The sequence below is a fragment of the Rhipicephalus microplus genome, chromosome 2 (assembly GCF_043290135.1).
Source record: "Rhipicephalus microplus isolate Deutch F79 chromosome 2, USDA_Rmic, whole genome shotgun sequence".
Classification (NCBI taxonomy): domain Eukaryota; kingdom Metazoa; phylum Arthropoda; class Arachnida; order Ixodida; family Ixodidae; genus Rhipicephalus; species Rhipicephalus microplus.
In genome coordinates, this window is record NC_134701.1 from 233,489,336 (window position 1) to 233,506,816 (window position 17,481).

Here is a 17,481-nt window from a genome sequence, read left to right on the forward strand (position 1 = left end):
ACAGTATAAACTATGTAACAGTATAACAGTATATGCCTGTTTGTTATATGTAAACAAAAAAAGCATTATCTGACGCTGAGAGTGCTTCAGTGAGCGCCCTAATTCAGAAACACGTTTCATTTCTTCAGCTTTTAAAAGAGCACAAAGCACAATAATTTTGTAGATATATTTTTTACATAGAATTATTATTATCTTAACAATGACCAATGTCACAACATCCAATTGCAATAAAATTAACGCCGTGAGTTTACTTGGCAACGTCAAGTGAATTTGGGATGTTCATGAAAACTTATTCTTTTAGGGTATTGTTCGAGGAGCTCACTTTACTTTACAACACAACTATGTAACAGTATAAATAAAATAAAATATAAGCTCCTACAAAAAGACAATCAGGACGAACGCGTAAGATTAAGACAACAATCGTTCGCATACGTTGCCATGCATGGTATACCCAAACAGTAAAATCACTGACACGATCAAAAATATTAATAAGTTGATAACATCAGCACACTGAATTAAAGCTTTCAGAATAAGTTGCTCGTCTTTTCATACATTGTCTCAAAAAGAATTTTGATGTGCCGAAATGATCACGATAGGTCTCTACTGGAGCCTATAGAGCCTTTGTGAAAATGGTCTTGGCGTTGTCTATCCATCGCAAATGAAGGAGGGATAGTCTCGTTAATGCGCTTCCATCGAAAACGAGACGAGAAGGAGCTACCACTGAAGGCGATCCTTATCACACGAAATGTATGTGCTCAAGTTTCCCTCAATACAGCTCTTTTCGTTTTGTTGCAACAACGTACCGCTGCGGTTGCATTCGTGATGTATAGATAAATCACTTTCCTCTTCAAAACAGTATCGTGGTCTTCCTCTTCATCGAAAAGTACTGAGACAAAACACATAGTGGTGTTAATGCATGCATTCGCGTATTGCATTGATGGGAGTGATATTTACAATGTGTGATCGTATTATTTCTTTGGTTGACGCTGAACTTCTACACAACCTTCAATGAAGGGAAAATCAATTAACAACTGTATCCGTGGCCATGAGAAAGTTGGATTTGCAAGAACGCATAGTATTTTCAGGAGCAGAAATGTAACGAAACACAAACGTTCATAACATCAGACGTCTTGGACATGACAATGACATTTTTGTACAGCTGTGACGAGAACAATCGAGCCTTAACAGTAAAAAAATTTTTGCGACATGGGAAGTGCAGCAGTAGCCTGGGATGCACACAGGATAATTGAAATGCATCGTTCAGGTTGCTATGAAGATTGACACATTCCAGCCATCACAGGAGGTATCGATAGGTTCCCCTTAAGCAAGTAATAAAACGTCTGGAGGGGCTTCCCGCGTGCCATTTTTCCTACATTCCTACATCAGACACGATGTCACGCGACAGAGAACACTTTTTTTTTTCGCGCTCCATAGGGTGTCGAGCGGCAACACGCAAAACCACTTAACCCCGCCAGCGTCTTTCAGCCGCTTCACACGAGGCACGCAAGCAAAAGGGCATGACTCATCGCACACGCGCACTAGCAAACGCACAGACGTGGAGCTATTCTCGGTAATGGAGCTTCCGGCGTGAAGGTTATATTAGGGGCTGTTGTAACAAAGACGTTGCAGGAAATTATGTAACGGGAATTCAGTCAGAGTATGTCCTCCTATAATCAGTAATGGATGTGGCTCATCAAACGTGATCATGGTGAAGAAAACTTGTTTGGTTCTCTTTCGAGGTGATTGCTGTTATTGTGAATGCGCATTACAATGTAACAAATTGAACTGACCATGAAGCTGGTTCGAATGCAAGTCTGCTGAGGGACTAGTAGATGACAAATGTCAACCAGAGGCAAATGTCGACAAAGAGGCAAATGTCAAGAAATGTGGCCCAGCACTTTGCCGACCTTTTATGTTAAGCATATATTTAAATGATTATTGAATTACAGAAACTCACTTTTAGTTCAATGCAATGTTGCTTCCTCTGAAGACACAAAGATTGAATCCTTTGCATATTCTTGCTACAGCAATGTAAATTTAATTTCTATTATCTGGGAACGCCCACTGAGCTCTTGCAAAAAATATTTGCGTGACAATAATCAGCGGTGCTTGTTTTGATGCACGGTTTGCTTATTCTTTACTTCAGCATATGATATCTTGTAGGATAGTTTGTAACAGAATCCTTAACTATATGTCTGCCTAACCATATGCCTAGCGATATGATGTCCGCTGACCATTTGTTCAGGCCAGGAGAAAAAGTAATACGCGTGTGCTTATGAAGGTGAGGGCTTGGTAAAGCCCTTACTTTGACCTTGCTTCTCCACCACTGATCAAAACCGACAGAAGATAAAACTAACGTTTACTCCCTGCATAACTTCTTTACGGAAATCACAGAAATTGAACTATGCTTACTAGCGTAAAATATGAAACAAAAAAAAAACGCGGAGAGTTTGATGCAGCAGGAAAAATAAATTTATAAACAGCTGTGATATCTTAGCGAAGTTCTAATGTGTATGGGCATTTAGTTTGTGTGAATACATGTAGTTGTGTTTCGTGAACGTTTCTTTTGAGTAGACTGAACTCGCTCGCTGGATTCCGTGCCGACCAGTTGTGCCCTCGTGATCTCCGATGACAGCGCAGCTCTGGCCTACTGGGCTGGCCCTACGCCATCTCCTGACGCCGATCCCCGACGACAGCGTAGCTCTGGCCGACTGGACTCGCCCTACGCCATGTTCTATCGCCGACAAGAGGTCTCGCCAGTGGTGGCCCGTCCTCGGACTCCTGCGACCATCTCCATCTTTCCTATCTTTTCCTCACTTCCGTCATTTGCTGTCCCTGCGCCTCGCTCTCTCTTTCCTCTCTCTCTACTCTTTACATTTTACTACTATCTCTTTAATCCTTTCGTTAGCCCCACCCCTCGTAAGCTACTGTTGAGGTATCCTCCCCCTGAGAGACAGTAACGAGGCTCACTTTTTTTCATTTATTATCACCCTCTCCCCCTTGAGTAGACCATTCTTTGTTGTATCAAGAAACTGGGTCCATGTGCGGGAGTGTTCTTCTGTAGGCTTTCTGTAATTTTGTTCTTGTTTCTGACTACCCGATGGTTACTATAATGCGAGAAAAAAATCATTGCCGGCGCAACGTTTTTCAATAACTTCTCATATCTTTTATAAAAGGTGAAGCATTTTTTTGCGTACTGCACGCACTTTTTGCGGCTGTCTGCGCATGTGCCACTGCTTTCGTCTAGGTGCTCTGGTGATCACCCCCTTAGCGTGAAACAAAATTATTATGGGAGGGTAAAATGGTTTGATGAATATGACGTGCTGGTCAATACACGAATAATGTCACAATCTCGTCGCGGACGTCATAAAAAACTTCCCGCTGGACATTGGCACATCACAGGCGGGTATGTGCCACAGGTCATTGAAACTTAGTGTCTAACCAGAAACGACGACAACACACTCGGACATTTTTAATGCGTTAGCGTTTAGAAAAACCTGACATTGGCAGCGTTCACCCGACGATTGCAAAGAATAAATTTCAGGGTCCCAGCAGAAATACAACCCTATCGTTCTGCGTGGCAATCAAGGATTCTACGACTGAGCCACGCCAGGTCCTTGAACAACTTTTCAAATAGACCCTAATGTTTCTGAAACGTCAATTGGGGTTGCAGTGCTGGGTATCTGATTTTACAAAGCTTACACACGTATTCTTTTGATAGAGCCGTCACATCGGGTTAATGTAATTCGAAGTTAGGTGCCATGCGCTTAAGTTGATTTATGAATTGGTGTCTATGGCTACCATCCTCGCGAACAACAGCGCTTCATATCTATTTCTCGCTTCTGGTGGGGTAATACTCATTGTCCTGTTGGCATTGTTACGCGAGTCCGAAGAACTGGTAATATAAACACCTGTAAAGTCTTGCACTTATGTCTGCGCGTGCAAAGTTTATACATATATTTAGTGTCCTTTTATGACGTGTCGTTCACTTTATCTCCCGCATTCTTCGCATATAGCGTCCATTCCGAAGGTACGTGGGATCTGCCATTTTTTTAATAAAAAAATAGTTTGCGAAGCTTACCATGTGCTTCCTCCTAAAAAATATCTCTTAAACCTAGAATCACCTAACTTTTCCACATGTAGCCCTAGAATGTTCCTGCACTGAACACTTTGCTTAGTCAACGGTTCCTGACAGTTTAGCACTCCCCTGCAACTTGCTTAAGGTGTGCGACACTGCTTCTGTGTTCTACTACGACATTTCCAAAGCAAGGGCATGCGGGTTTGTAACAGCAACAACATAAAAAGCATTCGCTCGTTTTAATTAAAATAACAAAAAAACCTCTTCGCTGTTGTCCAGGCGCTCTTACTGCTGCGTTGAGCGCGCAGTGAAAACCAATACGCCATATCCAAAGAGAGAGAGAGAGAGAGAGCTACGAGGTGATACCTAGACCAACTTATGGTTACTTGTCCTCGGGGAGCGGATATCTTTCGCACCAGCACGGCTTCGAACTTTGAACAACATTGTTTTTTTTGTGTGTGTGTCTCGGCACGATCTTGGAAAACACCCGCGCGGGATTCTTTTCTTCGTATACTGCTGCTTTCACTTTGCGAAAGGAATTCGCGTTGTACCATATGGCATGTGCCGTTTTCTACTTCCAAAGAAAGTCCGTTTAGATTTTTTTGTTTTTGTACCACTTTGAGTTTTCTTTCTGTGCAGATGGCCTTGATTGTTTATTCTCAAAATACTCTTTTGTTAGTCTGATTTTGATAGTCTGAAATACTGATAGTCTTAGTAATAGACTGCGGAGGGTAATAGTAGACGCTTTGCGTAAACACTGAATTTGCTCTCGGGCAAGCGTTTGGTTTTTTTAATACGCTATAAGCTTGTTTTGAAGTACACGACACTTTAGGCAGCCATACTGTTGTATGTTATCGTGCGCTGTAGTATGCTGTCGCTGTTACTCGGCGTAGTGCACCATGTGAAGCATATAGAATGCGCGCTAGCGTCTGGAAGTCCCTTCTTCGAGCGCCTTGACGATAAGTGAGCGCGCGCTTACGCCAAGACATAGTCCGGAAATTGTATTGCCAGTGACTTGATGACGATCACTTACCAAAGTCAGCAAGTCACTTGGCGTAGTGTAATCAAGCGCGTATAAAATAGAAATAAGGAAAACAAGCATGAATTATATAAGTGGAGAAAAAACGATAAAAGAGAAAAAAATAAAAAAACCAAAAAAGATCAACACATAAATTGAAATAGAAAGAGAAAAAAACACAGAAAAAGAGAAAAAAAAAGAGTGGACAAAAAACAAAGAGAAACGAAGAAGGTTGGCCTGCTCCAAACTCCTTTCAGGCTATAGGCGTTCGTGGTGTGAAGCCACCTTAATTTTTTTTTTGGCAGCTAATGTTATGTGTTCTCAAATGAAGGGCTTCAACCTTAGTGAATGTTTGGCCCAGTTGGTGATTCATGATCGCTGTACACCGCGAGGTGGAGAACACTGACGACATGCGGGCATGCATCTTCGTCTGCTTGTCGTCCGTCTTTTCTACCCCACAGTATTCATCCTCAGGCACGGCCCCGTGTCGTGGACGTTCGTTTTATGTTTATTGTTTATTTTTATTCGTAATTATGATCGTTTCTTTATTTACTCATTATTTCTTTCCTTTTTTATTCTTCCCGTCTCGTCCTCCCTCCTTCCGAGAGAGTAGATAGGCGTTGTGCACATCCGAATGCCATCTGTCAGCACTCTGCCTCCCCATTTTTCTTATGTTCGGCATATCTGTGTGCGTTTTCATATAACATAGCGGAAATCATAGACAAGCTTTCATATGTTTTCAAGTTGTCATGACAATTCAAGCTATGTCTAAGCTCCACACAAAGCACGCTATCACCTTTCGTGGCTGATCATGTGTCGTACTAGAATAATATGCTGCAGCTTAAAATGTCGAGAGAGAAGCTTTGACCTTATGAAGCTTATATGGCATTCCTGCGACACGCTTAGATGGAACATAGATGTTAACCCTGCGCGCGTACTTTGAGCGAAGGGTGCAACAGGCGAACAGCCAAATTTATACAATGTTTAGCTGTATCTTTGAGGCCTTTACGTTGAGGGGATCAAACACAAGCTGTCGGCTGCAGTTTGGATGATCTATTGCAATTCTTGTGTTGTCCTTCTTTGAATAACTTTTGAAATATTTTTCTTTGTTTTTTAAAGAACGATAACCTCAGGAAGAACTATATAGAAACGTTAAAACAGTTCGTTATTTTTTGAGTTTCACTCCTATTGTGAGGTTCGACTGGTTTTATGATTGATTTACTGAAATAGTATATAAGAAATGGCAATGACTGAATAAACGACATAAAAAACCACAAAAGTCTTGTGATTAGCTCGCCCTAATTTTATGTTGCGAGTATGTTAAACTAGTCACTGTTGCGGATATTTTAAGGCTTCCATCTCTAATCAGAAAAGAACTATGCTCTCGGCAGTGTAGACAAAGTAACACATTATATAGAAAGAAGCGATGTCTTGCTAATGCAAGAATGTGGCAACTAGGACCAAGCAAGGCCAACTAACAATGGAATACGATTAGGTACACTGATGAAATGCGAATATGTCCAAATAGCGGATATAGTATTCTCGGCTGAGCTTAAGCAAAGCAGCTGTGACTGGAGGTCGCCGACTAAAAGCTTTATACAGCCCCAGACACAATGAGCTTCCTTTTAGAGTCAATTTTGTCATGCTTCCAGCTGCGAAAGACGTTTCACTCACGCCTATGAAAGTGAGCATGTTGCACCCCTTAGGCAGAGGCCTAATTAGTTTGTTAATTAGGCAGATGCTTATTCAGATGAAACATGACAATTAATTATGCCTCCCACTTTTTTAGTAGGTGCAATATTGTGTTCTGTTCCGCTTCAAAAAAAAGAAAAGGAACACAGTAGGGTAAATTGTTCTAGTAACCAATGCCACCATTCCACTGTCTTCAATATTTCATGAGTAAAATAGCAAAATTGATGACTACAGACTTGTTGACCCTTTCGTGTTTTTCGCAAGCATTTCTAACTTTTTAAGCCCTTATGAAAGATGAGAAGGTGCAGTTTCTGGGCTCACACGTGAAATAGTGCAGTGTATGGTTTGTGTAAACGTTGGGGAATGTCGATAGTGTAACAGGCAAGCCTTTCACGCTTCTGCGAATAGAGTAAGTCATTTTTTACGTGTTTTCATGTTTTCTTCCGATATGCTTAACCACGTTTTTTTTCCTCTTTTAGTCTGCTTCGGGCGTAAACGGCCCGATCTCCTGTCTCCCTGCTTTTATAATGATTATTTATCTTCCGTAACACATTTTTTACCGAAAAGTAGCGAGAGAGAGAGAGAGAGAGAGAGAGAGAGATAAAGTAGGACAGGTGGGTTAACCAGTGTAATTATACAGTTTGCCTTCCTGTACTGAGGAATTAAAAGAAAGGTGTAAAAGAATAGACGGGAAGAGGCGCATCCTGGGATGACATGCAGGTGACAAAACTAGCAAGATAGTTGTGAGTGTACCACCGTTAAAGTACTCTACAGCAACATTGTCTGCAATCAGTCACAGTTTGTCCATCAGTAAGACTTTTTGAAGCAATCGAGTTGAATTGAATGGACTTTATTTCTTCCGTTTATAACAGAAAGGAAGCAGAAGCTAAAGGCTATGTGGCCTGACAAAGGCTTCTGCTCGCAACAAAACCCTCAGAGTGGTTAGTGTTGAGGACCGGCTGGGCTAAGAGGCTCTAGGATCTTGATTTCTGGGGGAAGGCGATTTTCCAGCTGGCCTTGTGTGGTGGAGAGGACCGCTCTCTTGACATAGAGGCGTGAGCACTTACAGAAATCATTCCGCACTTTTCGTTTTTGTTTGTTTACTCATCTCACTCCTTACCTTGTTATAAGGAAGGAAAGTTGGCGGACGACTGTCCGTAGCGCCTTTTTTTATTTGGCATTAGCGCATAGAGCCGTTACGTTGGTGCTCGAATGCTCTGGCATCGCATGAACTGCGTTGATTGGTGGATGTTCACTTTCGTTACTTGGAATGGGCGTTTAAGCCCAGCTTTTATAAGACTACGGTTATGATAATTACCATGCTTTATTTAAATTGCATGCTCTTATCCCTATGGAATAATGTGGCATGTCACAAGGGAAGGCTCCGGAAAATTTTGACCACCGTAGTTTTTTTAGTGTACACCTAACTCCTTTATCAAAAGTGACCACCACAGTCCGAATGGCACCCAATTTTTTAATGACAGCCAAGCACCTTAACAAGTATACAGCCGGGACAGCTAATATTCTTGGTTGAAGAACTACATATTTTGTCGTTGAGTGAAGACTTAATGTATAAAGTCATAAACAAGTAAACGTGTGGTGTTCATTAGCCCTCGCGTGTGCCAGTGGTGACAAACACTGCGGCTGCCCACTTGGCAAATCTGAGAGCAACCTTGCACGTCGTCGCAATCGTTGCAATGCAAAAACATCCACTTGAGAGTGACCGGCGTCGATCGCGTGCAGAGAAACATCCGAGGAGCCACTGGCAACAGCTTCAAGGGTAAATGTTCAGGTGCCAGTAAGTCTCCTAATGCATGCGCGGTGAACTGTACGGCTTGGTACTGCTGTGTTAACTTCGTGGCCGAACATCATCGTGTATCGCGAGATGGTACAGATTGAGCCAAATCACGCAAGACCTTGGCCGAGAGCGCGCTGATGCTTCTCAGGCAAACCACGCCAGAAAACGGTAGTCCATGGTGACCTGAGTGAGGCCTAAGCGACATGAGCTGAGGGGTTCGGGCAGCATTATGGATCGTGAATTAGTCGCCCGGCGCTTTGCGGGGGCATATTCACCAATACGAGACAAAGAAGGCAGATGATTTCTTTGCGTCATGCAAACCCTCAGAAAAGCCCACTAATTACATTCCGTTCATAGACTTTCTCAGTATTTTTTTAGACAAGGAGAAAAAACTTAGTAAAGAGACAAATCGACAATGTACAAGTTTTGTATATATAGTAAGTTCATGTGGTGACGTTTCCCCTTACAAACATATGTTCCATGCGAAAACACCATTTCAAGTCAAAAATGCCATGCCAGGCTTCGGATAAGTGACAACGGTAAAGTTGGGGGGGGAAGGTTTCTCATATCGTTCTGGCGGTCGCAGGTTGCAAACCCCTGGTCTCAACAATTTAATTCGTATGGTACACCGTGCTGGCGCACAACGAAACATGTTCATGGAATGTAAACTAATATTTTTTTCAAAGAGTATATTCTAACAAGAGACACGCATGGCAAGGCACGAGGTTGTCCTCATCAAATATATATCCGTTTTTATAAAGGAAGCAACGCCAGTTCGGTTCTTAGCAGTTATTTTCACCAGAACACTTTTCACTAGGAACACTAGGAAGAGTTCGGCTATGATTTAACCCCTGATTACTGTTTAAACTGAACGCTGATCAGTGAAAAGAAAGAATTTCACAAATCGTATAGGGTTTATACGCGTACATCTATCTGTGTGCTAACAATTAATACAAATGCACCGGATTTTGCCATATTTTACCAACTTTTGCTTGCATTCACTGGATTCTCAATTCATAGACATATCTGGCCATTCTAATTTTGTTGTCACTAAGTGCCTTTAGCGCTTCGCCAGGGATTGGTTATTGCGTCCCCGAGCGGCTATTCATAATGGTTATTTCCTGATCTGTAGCGCCGCACACCAAACTTAAGGATTTCGTAAAACTGCGAAGAATCCCCCCCCCCCCTCTCCTCCTCAATGCGTACTCCGAATTCGACTGTCAGTGATACGCTTTGCACGGCACTTTCTGCTCTGATGACAGACCTTGTTTGAGAGCTAGAATTTTCGGGCAATCAGTGAGTGCACCAAGGATTTCCAACCATTCAGAATGGTATGCTGAGAAAGAGCTAGGAGGAGGCCGAAAAGAACAAAAGATAGGGAGCCCAGACAGCCTCTCGTCCTGTTTGCTGCCATTCAGCATTCGAATCGAGTATAGGAAATGACAGAAAGGAAGACAATGGAAGAACTTATTACAGGCTTATCAAGGTGAAGGAGCTATGGAGGCGATATGTGCCCATAGTTAGTTCAATAATGAACAACACGGTTTTCATCAATACGTTTGGTATTTCAACAGGTGCTTTTCTAGAAATTATTTACTTGTACTTAGAGTCTATATTGGTAGGTTGGAAAGAGGACGCTTATGCGTGACAAGTATTGGTTTTATTGCTGCTCTGGTTCTTAGTGATTTTTACCTTAGCGAACTTGAAAAATGCTTGAAAGGCGCTTTTGATGATTCTATTATTAAAGTCTTTTGATATGTGATCTGTGTCCTTTGCAGTGTTGAGGACATCAAAATCATGATAACCTCTATGAGCGAGAAAAATGAATTCAATTGAGGAGGGCTGAATTTTGATGAGTATTTCCTTCAGAATAATGGAATGCAATTTTTCAGACATCTTCTTTAAGTTCCAGAAGAAGCACGCAGGCTGGCAGTATCCTCCTAGATTGTCAAAATCACTTTTACATTTTCCGTCGAAGCCCTCAAAGGTAGTAAAAAAGGGCATCACTATTTATTGTCTTAAGTCTGCCGTCACCAAGTAGTGTGAGGACGAAAATAGTGACAGTTTTAACGCACAGTTCATGCTTCTATTAGGTGTTGGTTATGTTCTTGGGGAAGTGGACTTTGTTATTGAACGTTCAAAAAAGCAAGTTGTGTAAAGTCTGGGCATGCTTGCCGAACGTTATAAGAGGAACATTGTTGGTATACCATACACCCGTGTTGTATATAACAGACTAAATAAAGTAGCAATGGTTTTATACCGCAGCCACAACAAAAGACAAGGACCTTCCCCCCTAAAAATAAGAACAATGTTCTCATGTACATCACACCTTTTTTTCTTTTCTTCTTTATTATTTCATTGCACTGCTTTTCGTGGGTTCGCATTCACCAAGTACTCTCTCCATGTCAGCAAGTGATATAGGCTGGCTGATGCGTCCGACTTTATATTGCGGCTTGGGGTGGTTTTCCGGCCGTTATCCGAACCCCATAAAATTTCCAAGAGTCAATGTTGCTCGGTAACATGAAAAACAGTTAGAAACTACGTCTGAAGGCGCAATTTGAGGCCAATATGTATTCTTATGGTAGCCAATTTGGTTAATAGGCATTTATTGATAGTTGTATGCATTTATATCCGAATACGAAAGCTTGCATTGATGGGTGCTCGAAAAACCAAAAGAACTCATTCTTAACCTAAAATTGAATGTCACATATAAAAGTCGGGTAATAGGAGTGCAAGAAACGAAATTGGTGCACGCTTAAATTATAGTCTCCCATTATTAGCATTACGGGGTGAATGATGTGTAGGTTTTCACTGCACAAAATTTTCGTCTAGTGTGCGCTTCTGATTAATGGGCGCCCACATTGTTCCACATCGAAGCCATGACGATGTGACAATGCCTTGAAAGTTAATCCTGCACTTGAGCGCCCTTCTGAAATGTTACGTCATTATTTTTTCAATATATAATAGCTAGTTACAAGCACTGTGCCGTTTAGTATGACACAAATATTGATAGGTCATGTAGCCTCTTAATGACATAGCTCGTTTGAATGGGATGAGTGAATAACGTGGCTTCTTGTGAGAAGCAACTATTTTTATTGATATCAGCTACCCCAATGTATTCTTCCATATTAACAAGGGCGAGTGCAAGTACGGGTTGGGGAGTGGAGAAGTCAAAGGCTTCTAAGTAATATGTGCGTTGCGACATGCGCAGCAAAGTTTTACCAGTGAAGTGTGAAAAATAATGTGTATAAAGTTGAGAAATTGAAAAATATCGCAAATATAATACTGTTAAGGCACGTTAGCGCGTAAACTAAGGGCGGCTAGGACCGAATAAGTAAAGAAGCTTGAAAAACAAACATTTGGTGTGGTTGTGTAGCGAAGTTACATGAAAGGGGATGACAAGGTGCACATGCGTATTCATTCGAGAATGCACAGCGGTCACTTTGTCATCCGTGCAGTCTAAATCAGGGTTCGTCGCCAAAATATTGAAGAGAATCAAACATAATGCTGTATACATTTCAAATATGGTAAGCATTTTCACATAGGGCAAAGTGGCAACTTCTAACCAATAACCATTTTGGGAATAAGTCAGCAAACAGAAAAAAAGCGGTTTGCGCCAGTGTATAGTGGTTATGGAATTGTGACTGGCATGCAGCACTTAAAACTGAGCTCACTTGTGAACGAGCAATTGGGACACGTCTTGGTCGACAACAGCCATTTTAACATTGCTTGATTTGTTTGTATAAACAAGCCAAAAACCTTTTATAAGCTTCTATAAAATGCTGGATGCTAAATAATGAAAACACTGTAACATTTAGGCGTCGTGTTTAAAAAATGCTATTTTGCATTGACTAAAAATCAAACGCTGCAGTTTTACGGCTGGGGCAGAGCTTAGTTGGTTCTTTCCTAATACAAATAGTCCTCTTTTAACACGAAGTTAGTTAGCAAGCTTGTGAGGGTTACAAACACTATTTGCGTCGGCATCGTTAAACGCAATGATTATATACTTTGCGCTGGTGTCTGAGATTTACAATTCGCACAGTCTACTGATCTCATAGGAGCCGCTGATAAAAAATTAAGCGAAAAACCTTGCTGCAAGTTGGTAATATCGTCAGAGTACGTGCTCGTAATAATCCCACTCCCCTGCAGAAATACTTTTCTGTTTGTTGGAGGTACAACATGAATAACAAGTACTATGTTTTGGAAATACTAGGGACGTCAGTCTGACGTTGATAGTGCCGATGCAGCAGCCACAACTGACGCTATTTGTTTGGCACCAACACGCAGAGATATATGGGGTAATAACGGTGGTGGTCTCGTCCAGCACGTTCAGTGCTAATGAAGTCACGAAGAGATTTCGGCACATTTCTTGCTCAATAGTTTACGAGCGTATGTATCCGCATCCAGCGTAGCTTTTTCTGTGTATCAGCGACCCCTGATAGCAATGCCTTTCACGAGTAAATATTCGACTACGTGAACGTTGGAACAACAATCGGTAGTTTTCTTACCAGTGCCAGAACTTTTACTCTGAGTGTCCTTTGTCACTGACTTGTAGGCTTCGCTAATAAGAAGGCACGGGTCTTAGTGTAGATGTGATTTTGATATAAATTTTATCTATCTCGTGACCTTTTTTTTTTATTGCAGGCCAAGCAATTCCACAGCTTATCGGGAAAGAGCCGCCGTTTTCGACGGGCTGCGGCTCAGGTGTCGCGTACAACAAAAGCCTTCGACCTGACATTATTTGAGAAGTGGTCGAAAGTATTCACTCACCACCAGTTGTGGCGTAATCAGGACCGCAAAACCTGGTCTGGCCTTGCTCATAGACAGGTGAGAACTGCGATGAATATTTTGTACGCTTCCTTTAAACGGGTATGTAAGAGTATAATTTCACTCATGTGGCTTCCTGAGAGCCACTTTAATTTAGGTTACATGTCGCTCCTCCATATGCGCACGTTATCGGATCTCTCCCTATCAATCTTGGATTCTATCTCTCTTCTATTCGCCTCTTCGCTTCTTTTTTTTTCTCCACCGATGAAGGGTAGCAAACCGAACATGCGTCCGGTTTGCTACGCTGTCCGGTTGTTAACCTCACCCCTTATTGTTTTCTCTTTTTGTAATCTTCTAATATTAGCGGAGTAATCGAGTCAATTGTCATCAGCTAACTATAAAAATAATGTGTCTATATATTTCGCTTTGTCTGTCAGTCTGTTTAGCGTAAGCAGAAAAAAAAACAGTATACTCCCTTTTGTAACGCAGATGTAGTTCCGATGTAGTTCCGATGTAATGCAGATAAAGTTCCGGGTAATTCGTCAGCTTTTTCAGTAGATGTCTTTGTATCTTCATGGATGGTTGGTGATTCGTGTGTTGTAAGAAACAAAAAAAATTACTTGAAATTGTCCAGTTTCTAGAGAACGAGCAAATTTAGATTGATGTAAACTCTAAAATGATCAAAATAATAAAACGCAAGAACGTTTGTAGTATTTTAGGCAAAAAGGAGGAATACCTCTAACATTATCAAATCGTTTTCCCGGAAGTAATTTTAAAATAGCAGTGTAGCGATTGCCCCAGATTCTGCGAGTTTCCATGCCTTTAGATGCCGTTTCATAGGTAACAGCAGTCTACTAAACAACCTTACTGTTCATTTTCAATGTCACTGTAGCCTGCCACTCCCACACAGATAAAATATATCTACAGACGGCAAAGTCTGTGTGTGTGCGGGAGGTGGGAGTACTGTGTTGCAGTCTCTGCTCTTTGCTGTGCCACTTGAAAAAAGTTTAAAAATCAGTAATAACGTGACAGCCTCGAAGAAAATTATTCTTGGCCCAAGAGCAGATGTCAAGAATGCGTATGTCAATATATCGATTGTCGGGCCCCAACGTTCTTTCCATGGAGCCGCCATATGTGAGGGCCCCGCCAACTTTCTTGCCTATTACTTTTTTTCCTTCCTTGTTCCCTGGACCAACCAGCACCGCCTTCTCTCCGACGCGCTGTTGAACTGTTCTAACAAAGAACGAGCTAGCTGGCATTGTATACAAGCGACGAGAATCGCCAGACGAGGCGGCAAAACAAAACGATACCTTCATCAATCACTCACTGCAGGGCACCTGCATGCGCCGGCTGGGTTCGTCTGCGGACCTGTGCAATGCGGAAAGACGGAAGAGACGCTCACAAAAATTGTCAACGAAGTCTGTGTCATCATCCCGCATGGCGTTGAGAGGTGCCGTTGCCATGACGACGTTGCGATTCGTCCCGTCGCCCCCTATCTAATGCTCCTTCGGGAAAAGCACGCATGACGTGTTCGCTGAACAATAAACTACTGTCTCGCTGCTCACTTTACATCTCGCACTATCGAGGAGCCACGTAGAACTGAATAAGCTTGGCGTAATATGAGTACGGGGTGTTTCAATAATATCGATCATGGTAGTACTATTGGTTAGCTTACTCTCGCATTATCCCTTCCTGTGTATACGTACGTTAGATCTCAGTTTTATTCATTGACATTTTTATCATTTTTATGTTACGTCCGCCATTTTGAATGCCTAAGCGTGAACAAGTAATGTGCGCTATAGCAGTGAGCTGAAAAACCACTTGTGAGAACATTTCTCTTTAGTTCTTAGATGAACCTATTATTCAGTGGTAATAGGCGCATGTTTTAGCAAGCCAGCTGATAGGAAATAAAGAGCATTCAGAGAAAACCTTTTGTCAGTAATGAAACAAAACACCCGTTGAATACAGGAAATGAGCACTTCTAGGGTTGTTGTTGTTGTTTCCCTGTGCAAATGGCTCGCACCCGAAGAAGGGGATTGGCCGATTATAAGGTGAATTTGCCCTAAACTTTCAGCATTGCGTCATTCCTACCAATTTTTTTTGTAACTTAATTTTGATTTGAAAAGGGTTACTCACAACTCATTCACGCGAATTCCAAGCAAAGAGGCACTTGTGTGTTGAAGCACGTGGCACGCGGTTATTAACGCGCCATATTTGAGTACATGATTTCGGCGTGCTTGTTTGTATGATTCTTCGAGAACCACTCTTTCAGGCATCGCAGCTGTCTTTCTTAAAGAATTTTTTATTAGAATGGTTATTCAAGAGTATAGAAAGAACTTCTTTCTTGTCTTAACGACCACATTTGCTGAGCGCTCAACACCAGAGTTCCGTGGCTATGCACGAAAACGTTTTCAAAATTGTTATGTGCAGAAAACACGCACGTCGTATTTTTATTTTGTTCCACGTTAAAGCCACATAAAGTATCGGGTGTACCGCTGGCTCCAGCAGGTGATGTCTGTGTACAGCCTTCTAATACTCGTGCTGTCAGAAGCAGGCGGTCGAGCGACGTTCAAATTATCTGTTTTGTTACAGTTTTTTTAATTAAAATGAGTACCTGGGAATTTCTTTTGGACGGTCGTGTTTAGTACTTGTTTATTCCGCAACATGTTAAGCCCATATGCAGATAATGCATAAAAACTGGCACTTTATATTGTAGGCTCGTTCTTGCCTTTGGGCACTGGTTTCTTGAGCGACCTGGGAAAAAAGGCATCTATGTTTATTACTTTCATTTTTTTTAAACAAGGCTTCACACATTGAGCAGTGTAATACAATTCAGTATATTTCTTTTGCTTGAATGCCGGCCTTTTCAACAGAGAGAAGTAAAGGTTAAAAGGGAAACGAGTGTCTTAACTTCAGAAACCCTACGGCGGTAAGATGAAACATGCCCAAGATGTGATTTCGTGTATTTTCACCTGTATACAAGAAATTGAAAGAATATAAGGAATAAGCACACGTGCCGATACGAGCACGCACACACGCACATTCAGGCAGCACGCATACACACGCGTGCATGCGTGCACGCACGCACAGAAAAATGGCAGCTTGAACATTATAGTACACATTTATGTCGTATGAATGTAGCACTTATCTTCTGATCGTCTTACTGCCAAGACGCGATCAATTTGGCTAGTACGGATATTGTAGCACCCTGTCGAACACTGTGTGGTGGTTATGCAACTTCGAGAATCTATCGCAGTAGTTACGCTTGAGATTACTCACGCCGCTGTCCATCTGGTTCAGCACCTTTCTTAACGAAGGAACTGTCTCGTGCGAAAACAGTAACATGGTGTCAGTGTTAGCTTTTCTATTGATCCTATAGAGAAAAAGTGAAATAGGGCGTACCTATAGGTTGTCAGCCACGTTTTAGCACGTGCTTTAGAATCTAAGTAGAATGCAACCAGTGGACGGTCCCACAGTATAATCAGCTAAATACTGCATGCTATGTAGTGCATACACACACCAGTAGCGAGGTATGTTGCACTACCGTATAGACTTGAAAGGTGCAGATCAGGCCTGTGTTGGAACTGTCGTTGCGTGTTACATTAGGAAACAGCCTGCTTCAACCTTTAAAAGAAAATCGATTAGCGTGTTTCATGGATTACAGGCAGCTGCTGGCGATGGATTGAGACTAGACACGATTAACAACACGACCCACTTATTAGGCACTCATGCCACTCTAACAATATGTGCAAAAATCGTACGAAACAAATAGTAATAACTCCCAAAGTAAACCTCCCAACGAATTTCTTTACAGACTAAACTATAAGTATTGTGAGACATCTCTACAGCCTTACTGCTTCTCATGGTGCTTACGGTAACTTTACTTGTCGCACTGAGACGCCACTAGTCAATGTCCTGATCGGTCGTGTCAGATCTCTGTCTCGACGTTCTCTGCGAACGTCGCCGTCCGTGCCACTGCCGACGTAATCACCAATCGTCGTCATAGCCTGCTGTCGGTGCTGACATGGCGGAGGCTACCGAGCTTAGGCCTAGTGGTGGCAGGCAACACCCGGTGCTCCAGGCTGACGTGGCCACCAGGGGACTGTCTTTGTCGGCTTGCTTCAAAGA

The 17,481-nt window shown here is 42.1% G+C and overlaps 1 long non-coding RNA gene across 1 annotated transcript in view; it reads left to right on the forward strand.

Moving 5' to 3' along the window:
- The window catches only part of LOC119169362 (uncharacterized), a 140,123-nt gene extending 125,219 nt beyond the window's left edge, over positions 1-14,904 (forward strand). The window contains exons 2-3 of the long non-coding RNA XR_012889258.1: positions 13,231-13,413; positions 14,686-14,904. This is a non-coding gene — a long non-coding RNA (uncharacterized LOC119169362). The remainder of the gene's footprint in view (positions 1-13,230; positions 13,414-14,685) is intronic.
- Positions 14,905-17,481: the final 2,577 nt, after the last annotated feature.